Source organism: Solanum pennellii, chromosome 6, assembly GCF_001406875.1.
Source record: "Solanum pennellii chromosome 6, SPENNV200".
NCBI lineage: Eukaryota > Viridiplantae > Streptophyta > Magnoliopsida > Solanales > Solanaceae > Solanum > Solanum pennellii.
The window spans coordinates 41,909,583-41,928,577 of record NC_028642.1 but is presented as its reverse complement, the minus strand read 5'-3'; the positions used below and the strand labels follow the sequence as shown (position 1 = coordinate 41,928,577).

The window sequence follows — 18,995 nt, the reverse complement described above, 5'->3', positions numbered from 1 at the left end:
ACCACACATGTGTGGAAAAACTGTTGGGACGCGTCTTTACTTTATTTTAAAATAGATAGGTACTCAATAAGGGATAAGTATTAACAGACAATACATTAGACAAAGGACTGATAATAATGCAAAAGAGGGAATCATTTCACGTGCGATGGGGCCCAATGCGCACCCGGCGGAAAAGATAAGATTATTTTTCATTTTGAAGTCCGGAGTTTGAAGTCCAGAAGTGTGTATATAAGAAGACATTATCAGAAGAAGAAAGCAGAGCGAAAAAATCCACAACCAGCAAATTCCAAAGCCTTCAAAATCTCTTTCCTCTTCAGAACTACCTTTTAAAAAAAAATAAAAAAAATATAAATATTTTCAGTTCTTTGTTTAAAAGTTTGTGTTAAGTCAGTTTGGAAGTTTTTCAGGTTTCCCGAAAGGGAAACTTCACTCTGTTCTAAAGAATGTAAGTTTTCATATTTACGTTTCTAGTAAACTTCCCATATATGTAAATTATGTGTGTTTGGTAAATTACATGTGATATGTTAATTATTTGATAAATTTATGAATATCATCATGAATCTATATTACTTAGTATATGGTTAGTCTCTTAGCCTCTTAAAAGTGTCAATGGATTAACATGTAAATTCCTAGGACATTGTTAGGTTAAACTAAATGTTATTAGAGAAGAATTATGAATAACCAAATCCGGGGTGTGGTTAAAGAAGACTACTTTTAAGAACAAAAGCTAAGAGAAAGAGATGAACAGTAATAATAGATTCATGAGTGGACAAAGAAAAAAAAACTTTAAAGATTGGGGAAGAAAAAATCAATTTCCGACGACGTAAAGAGTACAAAGCTTGAAAAAAGTACAGAGAAGAGAGAAGAGAAAATTATTTTTATGGCGACAACGCCGGCAAGTCGCCGGCGACATTACCGGCGAAAGAGAAGAAGAGTTGAGAAGAAACAGTTTGAAAGAGAAGAAGAAGAGTTGAGAAGAGAGAAGAAGAAGAGTTGAGAAGAAAGAAGTATTTTTATTGAAAGTTTCAAAAGTCTTTTTTCTAGGAACCAACTTTTTTTCTTGGAAGTTGGAAAAAGTACTTTTAAATATTTTTTTTTTTTAATATTGACTTGTAATTATTTGGAGTGTGGAAGAGCCACATATAAAAATAGTGTACTCTCAAGTCTCAATCACTATAAATCATCCAATTAGCTACTCATTTGTGGTGCTTTTTAATTGGTTAGATTTTGAGTTAAAAAATGTGAGGTACAACTCCTCTAAATTTATTTGCTCACCTTATTATAAAATATATATATTTATAGAAAAAATAATAATATAATAATATTTTGGTGATGAATAATTTACGTTTTGCCAATCAACATTAAAAACACTATTTCAATAGTCATAAGTGTTTTGCCAAACTTTTTAAAAATACTTTCAGAAAAAAAGGCAACTTTTTAGCTTTTCAAAAATAATTTATATTATTTCACATAAATATTTAATTATTTAAAATGCATAAACATTTTTTTATCTCTCGTAAAGTTGGATTGACTAGAATTTATCAAGACATAATAAGTAATGGATTACAAGATTTATATGTAAAAGCAGATATAATATTAAAAGACCTAAAAACTACAAGTTTTAAAAAAGAAATAACTAATAAATTAGATTATATATTTTTCTTTGCTAGAATCTTAGAACAAAAATTAATAAAACATCTTAGATCTAGAAATATTTCAATAAAAAATACTTTATGAGAAATCTTCCATTTGCTAGAAGTATAAGATTTGAATTTTGGATACTATATAGAGATATAAAAGAAAAGAAAAGATTACAAAGAATAGAAAAATCTATATTTTGGAATATAGGGATGTTTCGAAAAAATATGGATGTTTCGATAAAAGTAGATAATTTTTTTTTTAATTTTGAAATTCGTTAAAATTTATAATTGTACAATCCTACTCAGTACTCCTTCACTCTCTTGTTCTATTATGTAAATATCATATTAATTTCTAGTTTTAACTTCCCTTTTTTTTTATTTTTTTTATTTTTATGGACTCTGTCCATTCATGAATCTATTATTACTGTTCATCTCTTTCTCTTAGCCTTTGTTCTTAAAAGTAATCTTCTTTAACCATACCCCGAATTTGGTTATTCATAGTTCTTTTCTCAGAATATTTAACCTGACAATGTCCTAGGAATTTACAGGTTAATCCATCGATACTTTTAAGAAGCTAAGAGACTAACCATATACTAAGTAATATAGATTCATGATGATATTCATAAATTTACATGAATTTATCAAATAATTAACATTTTATAAAAATAAACACACATAATTTACATATATGGAAAGTTTACTAGAAACATAAATATGAAAACTTACATTATTTAGAACAGAGTGAAGTTTCCCTTTCGGGAAACCCGAAAAGCTTCCAAACTTTTACTTAAAACAAACTTTTAGAATAAAGAAAGAACTGAAATCTTTACTACAATCTGTTAAAAGATAATTTTAGAGAGAAAAGGGGTTTTTTTTAGGATTTTGAGAGAGTTTTGTTATGGTTGTCTTAGCCTTTTTCGCCTTCTGAATTTTCTTGTCTTGATAATGCTTGCTTTTATATAGATCTTCGGACTTCAAATTTCGGATTTCAAATGAAAAAGGAATCTTATCATCCCAGCCGGGTACACTTCTGGGCCCCATCGTCACGTGAAATAATGTTCCTTTTCTTGCATTATTGTCCTTGTAGTCTGGTATCTGTCTGTCAATACTTATCTCTTATCTCTTACCTATACAAATTTTATTTTTTTTTAAATTAAAGACGCGTCCCAAAAGTTTTTTCACATGTGTGGTAGTGGGTAAAGTAGGACTCACATCAAAAGAGGTCTTCCTCTTTAAAACTATAATAATAATAGATATATAAATATATGATTTTTTTTTATTTTTTTTTTAAGTATCTAAATTATGTAATGCAATTGAATCAAAACTCATACCAGAGTCATCATCATTTGGGTCTTGGGCAAATTGCATTGAGTCTGAAATATTATCTGAATTATTTGGGCTTGAAACAGAATCTTGTCTTGGGCTTTGTATTGGGCTTGGGTTTATATGTTAATCTTTTTCTTGTTTTTGTTTAAGTAATTTTTCTACGGTTTGGGTTATAAGGGATTCTAGATCTTTATTTTTTTGAGATTTTTTGATTTTTTGTCTAATAGTCTGGTTAAATGAAAGAGGTAATCTTCTTCTGGAAGATGAGCCTTCATACTTTTCACTTTTTGGCAAAGTGACAGCCATCAACGGGTTTGAGAAGTCTTTACCGGCTATCGTTTGAACCGGACTAGCTGTATCTTCATCCGATACAGTGAATTTTTTAGCATTCAGTGGGGAATGCACACCCATCTCATCCATTTTTATTTGGGATGGAAAATCCTGTATATCTGTCTGAGTTTGTACATCTTGTTGAGTCTTACCTTTGCTTTCCATTTTTTGGAGTCTTTCTCTGAGCTTGACATTTTCTTGCATTATGTTTCATTTCTCAGATTTAGCCTTTTGAATGCTTCGGTCAGGGATGAGCAATGATCACAAAATATTATTTTATTTGTGTCTTTATGGATGTTGTATTGTGGAGTTTTATCTGGGTTTTGTCTATGGGCTGGAGAAATATAATAATTTGGCCCTAATATTCCTCTAGCATAGTCTAAAGCTTCTGTAAAATCATTAAAACCTTTAAAAAGAGGTTTTTGAAAACCTTTAATAGAGTCTAGAACTTCTATCCATGTTTGAAAAACACCATTTGTTTTACCATGAATTACTACATAATATTTAAATCTATTTTCTTTATTTTTACTAGTAAAATGATATCCTAAAGCATTTAAAACTGCAATTACATATTTAGTGTCTTTTTTATTATGAGTTATCCATATATTGTCTATGAGGCATGTTTGCTGTTTGTCTAATTGACAGTTAGATAAATGTCTGAATGTCCAGTTAGACGGCTCGTATGCTATTAAATTTTGTTGTCCAAACTGCAGTCTTTCTATTCTAATATCATCTATTTTATCTAGAGGTTTAAAATGCAAATTTGCTAACATTGTCTGTTTGTAAGAGTCTGCCAAACCTGCGGTTGAAGGTTGAACCCTTTTACCTTTGTCTGATAGTAGAGGTCTCATTCTGTAAAATTTAAACTTTGATCAGTAATCTACTTAGCTGATCTGCAATATTATTATCATTTCCCTTGATGTGCTCAAAAATTATAGAATGATAAATTGATATAGTATCTAAAAAATTTAGTCATCTTCTTCTAATACTAGTTTTATCATTAATTTTTTGATGAAATTTTACTATAGCTTCACAATCTGTTCTTATTAATATTTCTGGTTTATTTAGAATATAAATTCTAAAACTATTTAAACCATATATTACAGCTAAAATTTCAACATCTATGCTAGCTTTATTACCCTTTTCTTTGAATTTTCCACTTTGATAAGCACATATTTTTCCTTCCTTTTTAGAACTATATTTATGTGGTCTTGATTTTAATACTGCACCCCATCCTTCAAAACTTCCATCTGTTTCTATTATTAAATAGTCTGATTCTAATGGCATATTAAGATCGGAAATATTTTTTATTTTTTCTTTTATCTTTTGTATTAATTTTATGTCTTCAATATTAAAGTTTCTTTGTCCTTTCGTTCCTGTCTTAGAGTATAATGGTCCTTCCATTTTTCCTAAATCTTTAATAAAAGGTCTTGCATAATTAATTATACCTAAGAATTTTTGTAAATCTTTTAAATTATTTAATTTATCTGGCATGTCTAGAGCTTTTTTAGCTATATGAGGTTGTAGTTTAACCTTTCTTTCTCCTAAAGTAATTCCTAAAAAGTTTATATAGTTTTTACATAATTCTATTTTCTTCTTGCTAATTATTATCTCATTATTAACAAATAATCTAAAAACAGTTTGTAAATGTCGTAAGTGTTCTTTTATATTTTTACTAAATACTAAAATATCTACATATACTAAAACAAATTTTTTATATTCTCCAAATATTTTATCCATTTTTCTTTGGTAAATTGGAGGTGCTGTTTTTAACCCAAATGGCATGACTAACCATTCAAAATGTCCTTCAGGACAGTTAAAAGCTGTCCATTCTATACTGTCTGGATGCATTTTTATCTGTCAATATCCTGATTTACAATCGAATTTGCTAACAATTATTTTTCCTTGAATTCTATTTATTAATTCCGTTTTATCTGGTAATTTATAACCATCTGTTCTAGTATTGTCATTTAGTCTTTTATAATTTATAACCATTCTAGCTTTTCCTCTAACTATTTCACTATGATTTCTAACCATAAATGCTGCCGATCTATGTTTTGAAGTAGAACTTCTTATTACTCCTAATTCTAATAGTTCTTTAATTTGTATTCTAAAATCTTATAGATCCTGATTTGTAGCTTCTATTGAGGCTGTTTTTATTATATATTCTGGGTTTATTATGTCTAACTTACATACTTCATGATTATTTTTCCAATACTTTAGAGGCTTTTCTCCTATTATTTCTATTTGATCTAAAAAATTTACTATATTATCTAGATTTTGTTGATTTTTTATTTGTCCTATTTTTTGAATTCCTGTCTTAAAATTATATAACTCTGTTTCCATTTCTATTAAAACATAGTTTTTATTAATTATTTCATCTTCTTTATCTATCTCTAGTATATTCTCGTATAATGTATTACATTCCGTTTTAGTACATTCTATATTATTTTCACAATTCTCACAACATTTTTCTTTATGTCTTACTTTAGTATCAATTTTATTAGTTAAGACCGAAGTATAAGTAATATTTTTCATGAAAAGTATCTCATCTTTCGTTATTAAAGTTCCTCCTTTATTGCATAGTATAAAATCAAGTCCTAACACAAAATCTACTCTTATATCTAAATCTATTACCCATATTTTATCCATCTTATAGGTAGGTTTATAGAATTTTGAACAAGTATTTAAAAAACTTATTTGTGTTTTATCTATGTAGTATCTATATATATTATGTGTTCCATCCATTTGTATAGCTGCAAGTGGTTTTTCTAAAGTCTTTATTAATTCTGGAGGTACAATTTTTTTATTTAAAATACTTTTGGTACATCCTGAATCTATTAATGCTAAAGCCTCTATTTCATATTTCCAATTTGAAGTTTTGCTAATATTTTAACAGTATTTATATTTTTATCTTCATTACATATTAAAGTATTAGGTTCTTCATTCATTAATTCTTGATTATCTAGTTGTAGTTCTTGTTCAATATTTTTTCCTTTTTCTAATCTTACTATTCTTTCTTCTAATTCTTTAACTTTTGCTTCTAATACTAATACTTTTAAATTTATTAGAGGTTTATTTGTATGTACCTCTTTTCTTTTCTGAGTTACTACTCCTAATTGTTTCTATACAACTTATACATCCTTCTATAAAGCATTTATTACATTTAGCTCTTTTATATTTACTTGGATACCATTTACACCAATTACATGGATTACTGTCTAATCCTGTATCTTTTTCAAAATTATGTTCACATTCTATTATATTCATAAAATTAATTTTTAGGTCATCTATATCTAAATTTTCTATTCCTATTTCATTAATTAATTCTTCTCCTTCTGAATTAGAAGAATCTTCTTCTTTATTATTCTCATCTATATCAATACTTACTGTAGAGTAGATGCTTTCATTATCTGACATATATTCATCTACATTTAACAATGCTTCGTTAAATTCTTCTACTAATTGAGCATTTCTAGTCTTTGCATTATATCTTTTAGGACAAGTATTTGTGAAGTGTTCTATACTTCCACATGTAAAACATTCTAACTTATTTTTATAATTTCTATCTGTTCTATATTTTCTAACATGTCTATCCCTATTTAAATATGGTTTTCTTGCTGAAGATTTTCTAAGAAAATATCTTTTTTTATTATATCTCTTATTGTTTTGTGGGTTATATTTTTTATACTTTTTCTTTTTATATTGATTTTTATCATAATTTTGGGTTGTATATATTATATCTTTACAGAAATTCATTTCATTTTGCTTTAATTATTTTTGTATTTGTAAATTAGTACATTTTTCTTGTAATATTTCCATTATATGTTGTATTCTATGTCCTATTGACCACTTTGCTTGAGGGTTTTGTGCTACTCCTTCTCTTTTAATCCATCTTTCTTCTATTTCTCTTCCTAAAGCTCCTGGTAGTTTGTTAAATAATTTTTTACCTAAGTCTTGGTCAAAGGCATTTTCACTAATTGTACAATAATAGAAATAATCATTCAAAAATTTCTTTATATAATACCAATTACTTATACTTAATTGTTCTAGTTTTATTACTGCATTTCGTTGTAAGGCTACTAATCCACTATTAGGGTCTTCTCCTGTTATTAATGTATGTATTTTATTCGTAAAATTATATGGGTTTGGTCCTAACGATACTAAATACTGAAATTCTGATGGGAATTCTACTTTATAAGCTTCCCATAGAGCATTAGTTGATTCTCCTAGGAATGTTTCTAAGTATTTATACATGGTTTCAGCATCAGTCTCTGTATAATTTTTTATAAAATCTGCTACTACTATTCCTTTCCATAAGTCTATTACTGAATTCCATCTTTGTGGATCATGTGCCGCTATATTTAAATTTTTTCCTTTACTTCCTCCTTCTTGGAGTATTATTGGTTCTTCTATAGGCATTCTTTTTCCCATAGGTTTAACTTCTGTTATTGGAGTATCTCCTTGTCTATATACTCTTCTACGTGGTATATTTCCTGTGCTATTATCTGCCGTATATCCTTGTTCATTTGTTCTTTGAAATGGACTACTAGAACTTACTGTTTCCATTAATTCTTTTTGACTTAGTATAGATTCTAACTCAGATATTTGACTATCACTATCTTGTATTTGTGTCATTATGTTATTACTTTTTTCTAATTTATCTTGTAAACTATTTTCTAATATATATCCTTTATTATCAGTTCTTTGTTCACACATTTTAAAATGAGATATTGTTTGTTCTAGATTTAAGTCTTTTAATTTACATCCTTTGCATGTAAATAATCTATTCTTATTGTTTTTACTTATTTCTTTGGCTTTTTTGTATAGCCAAATCTACTGCGAAATCTTCTTCTAATATGATTTTTATATTCATTCCTTCTAAGGGCATTTCTTCTACAACACTTTCTTCTTCAAAGTCTTTTTGAGCTTCATAATTGTAGTCTGTAAATCTAACTGAAGGTTCTCCTTTAGAATTTGTATCTATTAAATAAGCATCTGGTATTAATGCTTCTTTTTCTTTAAAATCTCCTAATTTCCATTCTAATCCTGCATATTCTTCAGGACTTATTTTTATAGGTTTTATTAATTTTATCCCTTTATTTCCCATTACTTCTACTACATCTTTTATTTGTAATTTAAATCTAGTGTTACTATTATCTGTCATTTTTCCTAAATCCTACACACATTAATAAATTATTTCCACTATGCATCTCTTCATATCCTTTAGTTTGTATTCCTATCCTTATTTTGTTTCCAAATTCATTTAAATTCATCATAAAATCTGGACTTATGTAGAAAATTCCTCCATTATTAGTCATATCTATTTCTGTTAATCCTATAATTGCCTTTTTTATGTCTGACCATCTATTATCATATATTGTAATTAATGTCTTTGTTCCCAAGTTTTTTCTAGTTAATCCTTTAATTCCTATAACTATTAATCCTATATGCATTAAGTCTTTTTTAACAAGTTTTATTTCTTTTACAGATTCAGCGTTTATGAGTGGTAGCGATACAGAGTTTTTTCCTAATACTGATAATTGTTCTTCTCTATAATGTCTATATAGTTGAGATTTTGAGTTTGTATTATATAAAACTTTCGGATTTAATAAATTTAATTGATTTTGTTGGAAGATTTGTATATCTTTATCTGTATCTATTATTTCTTCTAATTGTTGATTATTTTCTTCCTTTGTCTTTCTATTTAATATTCTTGACAAAAAATATTGCTTATCATATTCTGGGAGTAACTTGGTCTTGGTCTTTCTTGTCCTTTATCTCTTGATCTAGTTGGAAAAATATCCATTTTTTCTGTTTTTTAATTATTTTCTCTTTTTAAGAAATTTAATTTTTCTATTAATTCTTCTATTCCAGTTGTATCTATATTTTTACTTTCTAATTTTTTCTTTAAAGTTTTTATCTATCTTATTATTTAGTTGTAGTAAAAGTGCTATTATTATATTGTTCTGTTGTATAATAATTTGATCTGATTTTGATGGTGGATTAAATTCTTTATAATCTAATGGAAGAGCTATTCTTTTTTCGATTAGTTTTATTGCTTCTCTATGTGTTTCTGATTCTACTAAATCTATCCTGAAAGAACTATTTCTTTTATTAATGTCTGTCTTTATTTCTTGTATTTTTATTATTAATGTATTACTAATTTCTTCTTCAGATTTATTTTTTAACTCGTTTAATTTTCTACTTAAATCTATTCCTTGTTCCTTAAGATAATCTAAGTTATTTTCTATCTTACTAAAGAGTTGTTTTTGTTTATTTTGCGTTTCTTCTTGTTCACTTAATATTTTTATAATTTTGTTGTTTGATTCTTTTATTTTTTCACTAAGATTGATTATCAAATCTATTAAAGTATTATATTGAGCGTCTTCTGTATGTAAGCAATGATTTCTGTTCTCAAAGTTACACTTAATTAGATTGTCTGATTTTAATCTTTGAAATCTTTTTTCTATATTGATTTGTAAGTTTAAGTATTCTATGTTTTTTAATGAAGCTATTTTTACTATTATTATTTTATCCTAAAGTAGTTGGGTAAAAACCATAGAATACCTGGACTTACAAATTAATACAGAAAAAAGATTTCAAAGATTAAAAGTAGACAATATAATTAAGTGTAATTTTGACAACGGAAATCATTGCTTACATACAGAAGACGCTCAATATAATACTTTAATAGATTTAATAATAAATCTCAGTGAAAAAATAAAAGAATCAAACAAAATTATAAAAATATTAAGTGAACAAGAAGAAATACAAAATAAACAAAAACAACTCTTTAGTAAGACAGAAAATAATTTAGATTACCTTAAAGAACAAGGACTAGAATTAAGTAAAAAATTAAACGAGTTAAAAAATAAATCTAAAGAAGAAGTTAGTAATACATTAATAATAAAAATACAAGAAATAAAGACAGAATTAGCATCTATAAAAGAAATAGTTCTTTCATGATAAATTTAGTAGAATCAGAAACACATAGAGAAGCGATAAAGTTAATAGAAAAAAGAATAGACCTTCCATTAAATTATAAAGAATTTAGTCCATCTTCAAAATCAGATCAAATTATTATACAACAAAACAATATAATAATATCACTTTTATTACAACTACATAATAAGATAGATAAAAACGTTAAAGAAAAATTAGAAAGTAAAAATATAGACACAACTGGGATAGAAGAATTAATAGAAAAGTTAAATAAAATAGAAATTACTCCTCAAAAAGAGAAAATAACGAAAACACACAAAAAATTGATATTTTTCCAACTAGACCAAGAGATAAAGGACAAGAAAGATCAAGACCAAGTTACTCCCAGAATAGAATAAGTAATAATTTTTTATCAAAAATATTAAATAAAAAGACAAAGGAAGAAAACAATCAACAATTAGACGAAATAATAGATAAAGATAGAGATATACAAATTTTCCAACAAAATCAATTAAATTTATTGAATCCAAAAGTCTTATATAATACAAACTCAAAATCCCAACTATATAGACATTATAGAGAGGAACAACTATCGGTATTAGGAAAAAAATTCTGTATTTTTACCACTTACAAACTCTGAATCTGTGAAAGAAATAAAACATGTTTAAAAAGATTTAATGCATATAGGATTAATAGTTATAGGAATTAAAGGATTAACTAGAAAAAACATAGGAACAAAGACATTAATTACAATATATGATAACAGATGGTCAGACATAAAAAAGGCAATTATAGGATTAACAGAAGTAGATATGACTAATAATAGAGGAATTTTCTATATAAGTCCAGATTTTATGATGAACTTAAATGAATTTGGAACCCAAATAAGAATAGGAATACAAACTAAAGGATATGAGGAAATGTATAGTGGAAAGAATTTATTAATATGTGTAGGATTTTTAGGAAAAATGACAGATAATAGTAACACTAGATTTACAAATAAAAGACGTAGTAGAAGTAATGAGAAACAAAGGAATAAAATTAATAAAACCTATAAAAATAAATCCTGAAAAATATGCAGGATTAGAATGAAAATTAGGAGATTTTAAAGAAAAAGAAGTTTTAATACCAGACGCTCATTTAATATATACAAATTCTAAAGGAGAACCTTCAATTAGATTTACAGATTACAATTACGAAGCTCAAAAAGACTTTGAAGAAGAAAGTATTGTAGAAGAAATACCTTTAAAAGGGATGAATATAGAAATAATATTAGAAGAAGATTTCGCAGTAGATTTGGCTATAGAAAAAGCTAAAGAGATAAGTAAAAATAATAAGAATAGATTATTTACATGCAAAGGATGTAAATTAAAAGACTTAAATTTAGAACACACAATATCTCATTTTAAAATATGTGAACAAAGAACCGATAATAAAGGATATAGATTAGAAAAAAGTTTACAAGATAAATTAGAAAAAACTAATAAAATAATGACAGAAATACAAGAAAATGATAGTGAAATATCTGAGTTAGAATCTATACTAAGTCAAAAAGAATTAATGGAAACAGCAAGTTCTAGTAGTCCATTCCAAAGAACAAATGAACAAGGTTATACTGCAGACAAAAGTACAGGAAATATACCACGTAGAAGAGTATATAGACAAGAAGATATTCCAATAACAGAAGTTAAACATATGGGAAAAAGAATGCCTATAGAAAAACCAATAATACTCCAAGAAGGAGGAAGTAAAGGAAAAATTTTAAATACAGCGGCACATGCCCACAAAGATGGAATTCTGTAATAGACTTATGGAAAGGAATAGTAGTAGCAGATTTTATAAATAATTATACAGAAACTGATGCTGAAACAATGTATAAATACTTAGAAACGTTCCTAGGAGAATCAACCAAAGCTCTATGGAAAGCTTATAAAGTAGAATTCCCATCAGAATTTCAGTATTTAGTATCATTAGGACCAAACTCATACATTAATAACAGGAGAAGACCCAAATAGTGGATTAGTAGCCTTACAACGAAATGCAGTAATAAAACTAGAACAAGTAAGTATAAGTAATTGGTATTATATAAAGAAATTCTTAAATGATTATTTCTACTATTGTACAATTAGCGAAAATGCATTTGATCAAGATCTAGGTAAAAAGTTATTTAACAAACTACCAGGAGCCTTAGGAAGAGAAATAGAAGAAAGATGGACTAAAAGAGAAGGAGTAGCACAAAACCCTCAAGCAAAATGGTCAATAGGACATAGAATACAACATATAATGGAAATATTACAAGAAAAATGTACTANCTATCGAAATACTAAAAATATAAGTATAAGAAATATTAAAATTACTTAATTCTTAGATAAAAGCATTATACCCAAACGTTCTCAACAAAAATAAAAATTAGATAACATAAATTTTTCTATTAGAACTATAAAAACAATTCAAATATTAATAGTAAAAATATATGTATAAAATATACATACACTCCTCTTGAATGATGAAAAAAGAAACCTCAAAAATCTTCCAAGTAAGTAGAGTAAGAGTAAAGAAAAATATCACATCAATCATCATCTAGTCAAAAAAAAAATCATCCTCACCTACTTTTCCCTCCCAAAATCAAAAACACCATTGTTTCTTCTTTGTTTTTCATTCAAGTTTATTGTAAGAAAAAAAGAACTCATCTTCCTTTCTTTAGCAAGATGACATCAAGTAGTCAAAAAAAAAGATTTTATGAGACCTACAAAAAGTGTAGGAATAGATTTTGATGATAAACCTCTATAGAATCATGTTAAAGTTATTTCGATGGCTCCAAATGGGGGTGGGAATAGGACATGGTCTTGTAACTATTGTAATAAAATAGTTACGGGATCATATAATAGGTGAAAGCACATCTTTTGAGATTATCGGGTCATGGTGTTCAAATATGTAAAGAAAATAGTGATGATATATATGTGATTTTGAAGATGGAGCATGAACAAGCAGAAAGAAAACGAACCAATGTTCAAGTTGATGCAAGAAAAAAAGATGATTATATATCACTTCCGGAGGGGACTGATCTAATTCAACAACAAAAAAAACGAAAGAGTTCGAGTAGTGGAGCTATCGGAAAATCATTCGGCATCTATGAAAGGAATACGACCGACAAATTAGCCGCTAGGATGTTCTACGCATCAGGTTTATCATTCAACTTTGCCAACTCTCCTATTTTAAAAAATATTCTAAGTTTCTAGCCGAAAATTTCATTCCCGATTATATTCCCCCATCATATAATAGATTGAGGTCAACTCTTTTAGCTCAAGAAAAAACACATATTGATAGACAGTTGCAACCAATAAAAGGTACATGAAAAAAGAAAGGATTGTCGATTTGTTCGGATGGATGGTCCGATACTAAAAGACGACCTTTGATCAATATAATGACATCATCTAGTAGAGGCCCAATGTTTTTGAATTCAATCAATTCTAGTGGAATCGTAAAAGATGGTGAATATATTGCTAAATCATTTATTGAAGCAATAGAAAATGTAGGTTCAAACAATGTTTTTCAAGTTATTACGAATAATGCAAGTAATATGAAATTTGTCGGTACTATAGTGGAGCAAAAATATCCTCATATATTTTGGACTATTTGCGTTGTTCATTATTTGAATCTAGCTTTGAAAAGTATGTGCCAACCTTCGAAAAAATAACCTCACTTTACTAATTGTAAATGGATTTTAGAGTTACTTAGTGAAGTGAGCAATTTAAAGAATTTTGTTGTGAACCATGACATGGCACATGCACTTTTTCAAAAACATTCAGATTTGTGTTTGTTGAAGGTTGGTGAAACAAGATTTGCCTAACACATCATTATGACCACCCGAATTCGCAAAGTAAAATCTTCTTTGGAGAAAATGGTCAAGGCTGATGAATGGAAGAATTATAAGGGGGATAAGGGAATTGAAGCCAAGACACGTGAAATAAAATCGCTTATAATGAATGATGAAAAATGGGATAGTATTGACTATTTCTTGAAATTTATGGAACCAATTGTTGATATGCTAAGAAGTGCCAATATTGATGGTCCAAAATTACATCTCATTTATGATATGTGGGACTCAATGATTGAGAAAGTCAAGAAAGTCATCTTTGAGCATGAAGGAAAAGATCTCATTTCCGGTCAATCAAATTTTTTTGATACTATTCATGATATTCTTGTGGCTAGGTGGAACAAAAGTAACACACCTCTACATTGTATGGCACATTCTTTGGTTCCCAAATATTATCATGAATCATGGCTTGAAGGAGAGAATGGAATTCGAAAGCTAGCTCCCAATGAAGATAGTGAAATTTCATTGAATAGGTCAAGTGCTTTCAAAGGTACTTTAAAAATTCTAATGAAATGAAACAAGCCTCATTAGAGTATGGTCTTTTTATAGCGGAAATGGCTATTTTAGTGAGCCTCATGTGATTGACGCTATGATGTATGAAGATTCTCTTTCTTGGTGGGCAAATCATGGGGTCTCGGCTCCACTTTTGCAACAATTAGCATACAACTTGCTTACTCAACCGGCTTCTTCCTCTTGTTGTGAAAGAAATTGGAATACATATTCTTTGATTCACAATATCAAGAGAAATAAGTTAGCAACTTCAAGAGCCGAAGATTTAGTGTTTGTACATTATAATCTCCGATTGTTGTCTCGCAAGAAAGAGAAATATATAAATGGGCTAAGCAAATATTGGGATGTTGGTATGTCTATATCTTCTTCAATTATTTAGTTTAAATGGTGTTCTTTTCTTTTTATACAAGATCTTCTAATATATTTATTCTTTTACATTTATTTTAGGTGGAGATCGGTTTGATATTGATGAGACAACTAATGATCTAACCGAGCTTTCAATAGATGACCCTCAAATTGAAGGTGTGATATTTGAGGAAGAGTTTGAAGATTTGGAAGAAGTTGAAGATGTGGAAGAGATAGCTAACTTAATTAAATAACTTGATAATTGACAATATTTTGTTGTTACGTTAATTTCAAGTTATGAATTAAGTTGAGACAATTTCTTGTTTTTTGTTCAATAGTATGTTTACACTTTTACTTGGTGTATTGAATATTGATTAGTAATTATGAATATCTAAATTATGGATAAATATCTTTGTGTATCTCTTGAATTTTAATAATTGTAGTGTTTTCTTCACTTTTCACTTTGTCAACTTTCAAGAGTTATTACTATCCATATTCTAAGGTTAGTTCTTCTTTCCAATTTATATTGATTCTTTTACTTATATTTATTCTGTTGTGATTTGTAAATGCTTTTAATGTTTAGTTTCTATTTTATTGTGTCTTTGTAGGAAGAATAGAAGAGTAATCTCATCTTGAAGAACAAAAGATAGAATTCTACAAAATACATGTAAGTTTATCACAATATATCTCTCAAATTTATAATATCTTCATAACTATATTTTTATAATATTGAAATTTTTAGCCGTATTCCCGCATCCGTATCCATACTCGGATTCACACCCACGAATCTTAAAATTTGGATTTCGCCGAATCCGACTCTCGGATTCGCATCCGTCCGAGCAACTTAGGTCCCAAATGTGATTTGCTAACCTACCAAATGGGTCTTTCACTATGGACAGAGTCGCAACATGATTCTAAACTGCCCTCTTCTAGTCCTAAAATGTCAGTTACTATCTCCCAAATTTCATCAGACTTCATAGTTCACCCAATAATTGCATGTGAACAGTTACCATTGACTGAAAAGTAACACCCAAACACTTGTTCCTGAAACTTTTCTGCAAGTGTATAACTGACATGAACTCGCAATCTGCTCTCAAGATAGATTTTTCTAAAATTACAACTCAATGGGATACTCAACCATTTTGTCTAATTTTATTGAATGAGTCCACCAAAAAGGGAGTTCAGGAGGAAATTATGAGATCACCCAGTGAGTACCTCAAAAATACTGCTAAAGAAGCAGCCATTTTTCACAAGTGGAGCAATCCAGTTATCCAGCCAAAATCAGTTCAGTACAACAGTAAATAGCATACATGGCAATCCATCTAAAGACAATATTAGCAGCTAGAACGCTAACCTGGTATCAAAATTGGCTCTTTCTTTTATACTTCGTTATGTACTGAAACAAGTGATATTAAATACTCTGGCTATTTCGAAAATACCTCTGGATTTGTCAACGTAATCGCTAGGAACTTGAGCATCCTTTGTGGAATTATCAAAGAGATCTTCAATATCCTCCGTACTTATGTTGGCTCTCCATGCCTTCTTCCCCCCGTCTCTCTTCAAAGGCGTTAACCTAAAGCCCTTGCCCTGTGTCCCCAAATATTTAAGACCCAAAAAGAATTCAGTATTCATACTGTATTTTGTTTTGTTATATACAGAAGGGGTCAGATTCGTCATGTTATTTTCCATCTCTATATTTTTATCTGATAATAAATGTGGAAAAAAAAAAACATAACAAATAATGTTATATTTAAATTATTATAAAAGTGTGAGTTCCACATCAAATTATTATTTTTTTAATTTAAGAAATACACTACAATGTCCTTGTCAGAGTGGTCAATCTTGTGGCTATTAGGATTTGAAGCGAATTTACATCAAAGGCATTGTCTACAATTTCCGTTTAGTGTACACATCTTATTGTTGCTTAGTTATTAAAATATTCCTTTTATGTTTGAAATATAAATTTGCCTTGTATTTTAAAATGAAATTTTAAACATCAATGTATAGGAAAACAAAGGGAAGTTTCTGTGATACAACAAATCTCATCCTTTTTGGTTAGTTAATATTATTTTTTGATAAAGCAATCATTTATGAATCAATATAAGGCAAGTTCAAGTTATTGATATATTGATAATGTATAATGTCATTTTTCCTCTTCTTGTTTAATTAGTTAATTCTATTTTTTCCAAGAAACTCCATTTAAAGAGCCGACAAGGAAAAAAAGATAACTTGGAGGATGTCATTGCTATGAGCTTTCTGGCTTTATTTGAAAAGAAAAAATCGAATTCTATTTAGTTGAGCAATAAATCTATTTTGTACACTAGTTTTCAGCTTTATTAACTAGCTAGTCTGTCAAAGTATTACAAAGTATTCTAGATGTATAACTCTGTCAAGTCCATATATAACAAATTAAATCTATTTTGTATAGCTCTAATTTTGTAGAATTTCAAAAAAAAAAACATAAAAAAAGTTTGTTCATGTCACTTGAGCAAATAACAATATAGTAAATAATTCGTCGAAAATATTTATAAAATTTAAATGGTCAATTGCACCCCTATTTATTAACCCTGTTTCAAAAAGAACAGACTTTTCGTATAAATAATCTATTGGCCATTTCGAAATTGCTTAATCCAAATAATCCAACAAATATTATCCTATATACAAATGTCAATACAAATTGTGACATTGTTATCAAATCTAATTAAAAGTAGAGTTAACACCTAATCATCTGAAAAACATATGCATGAGAATGACTATAAATTTTGGTGATAGATACAGTGAACAATTTCATCCAAGAATCATTAATATCATGTTCTTCTTTTATTACCCATAGCTTATGCCAGCCAAGTCCCTTTCCTTCTCTTAGTTTACTTTCAAGACACCATTTTCGATACACCAACATTAACTTCAACTTGGAACCTAATGGTTTATTTTTTGCTTTTAATATGTTTTATCTCATTGACATAGTTTTTAATGTATATTAAATGTGTTAATTTTTATTTTTAATAATTGAAATAATCCTAATATATGACAAAAAGTATTCATTTCCGTCCTTTACGCTATAACTAAGAGATTTAATAAAAACAAAAGTGTTAAATTTTATTAGAGATCCTATGTGGCTAGTAAAATTTATCATTATTGTCTCTTTTTTGTTAACTCAAAAAAAAAAAGAACTTCATAAAATCTAACATTATTTTCTCCAATTTCTCCATCAAAATTTACTATTTATGATAGAAATATTTTTTCAAGTTAATAAAATGTTAGCCATTTGTTGCAATACAATCTCTTGGTTCTTCTTCTTAAAAATCTTATGAGTTAATATCAAAAGGTCATTCAACATTAAAAAATTATCTAGCAAAATCATCAAATTTTGATTTACATCACTGGAAACACTCGACTTAAATTTTTATATCCAAAAAACCCTGAACAACTTTTGTATAAAGAAAATCACTCAAATAAATTTATCATTAAATATAATTAGACATAACAATTGATGGCTGGAAGTTCTCCAAAAGTATGAAAAGTTGGAGGACATTGTACCATCCATTTCGGTGTGATTGGATTCTGTTCAACAACCCAAGGACTTGGAGCACATCTTTCGTTCTTTCCGCTGCTTGAAGTGATTGTTGCGACCACAAAAAAACGACAAATCACAACTACGGATATATAAGAGTCAAAATTGCTAAGGGGCATATATTCCATCCAGCGTAAGCATCTGGACAATCTGAAATGAGATGTGACATACTCGAAAGCCCAACAAATTACTTTTTATATTCAAAATTGAGTGACATTTTAAAATATTAGTTTCTAAGATAAATTAATTAATTAAAGTATTAATTTATTTATAGTATATATGTCAAGTAAAATATTTGTATATATATATATATATATATATATATATTGGGGGGAGAGCTCCTATAAAATTGTTTAATTTTTACTTGCTATGTAATTTTGCAATGACAATTTTTTACACTATCTCGTAAATTATTTTTTGTAGTTCGTAATTTGAGTACGTCATAACA

General features: G+C 27.9%; 1 pseudogene; it reads right to left on the bottom strand.

Moving 5' to 3' along the window:
• The window catches only part of LOC107021065, a 73,836-nt pseudogene extending 57,169 nt beyond the window's left edge, over positions 1 to 16,667 (bottom strand).
• Positions 16,668 to 18,995: the final 2,328 nt, after the last annotated feature.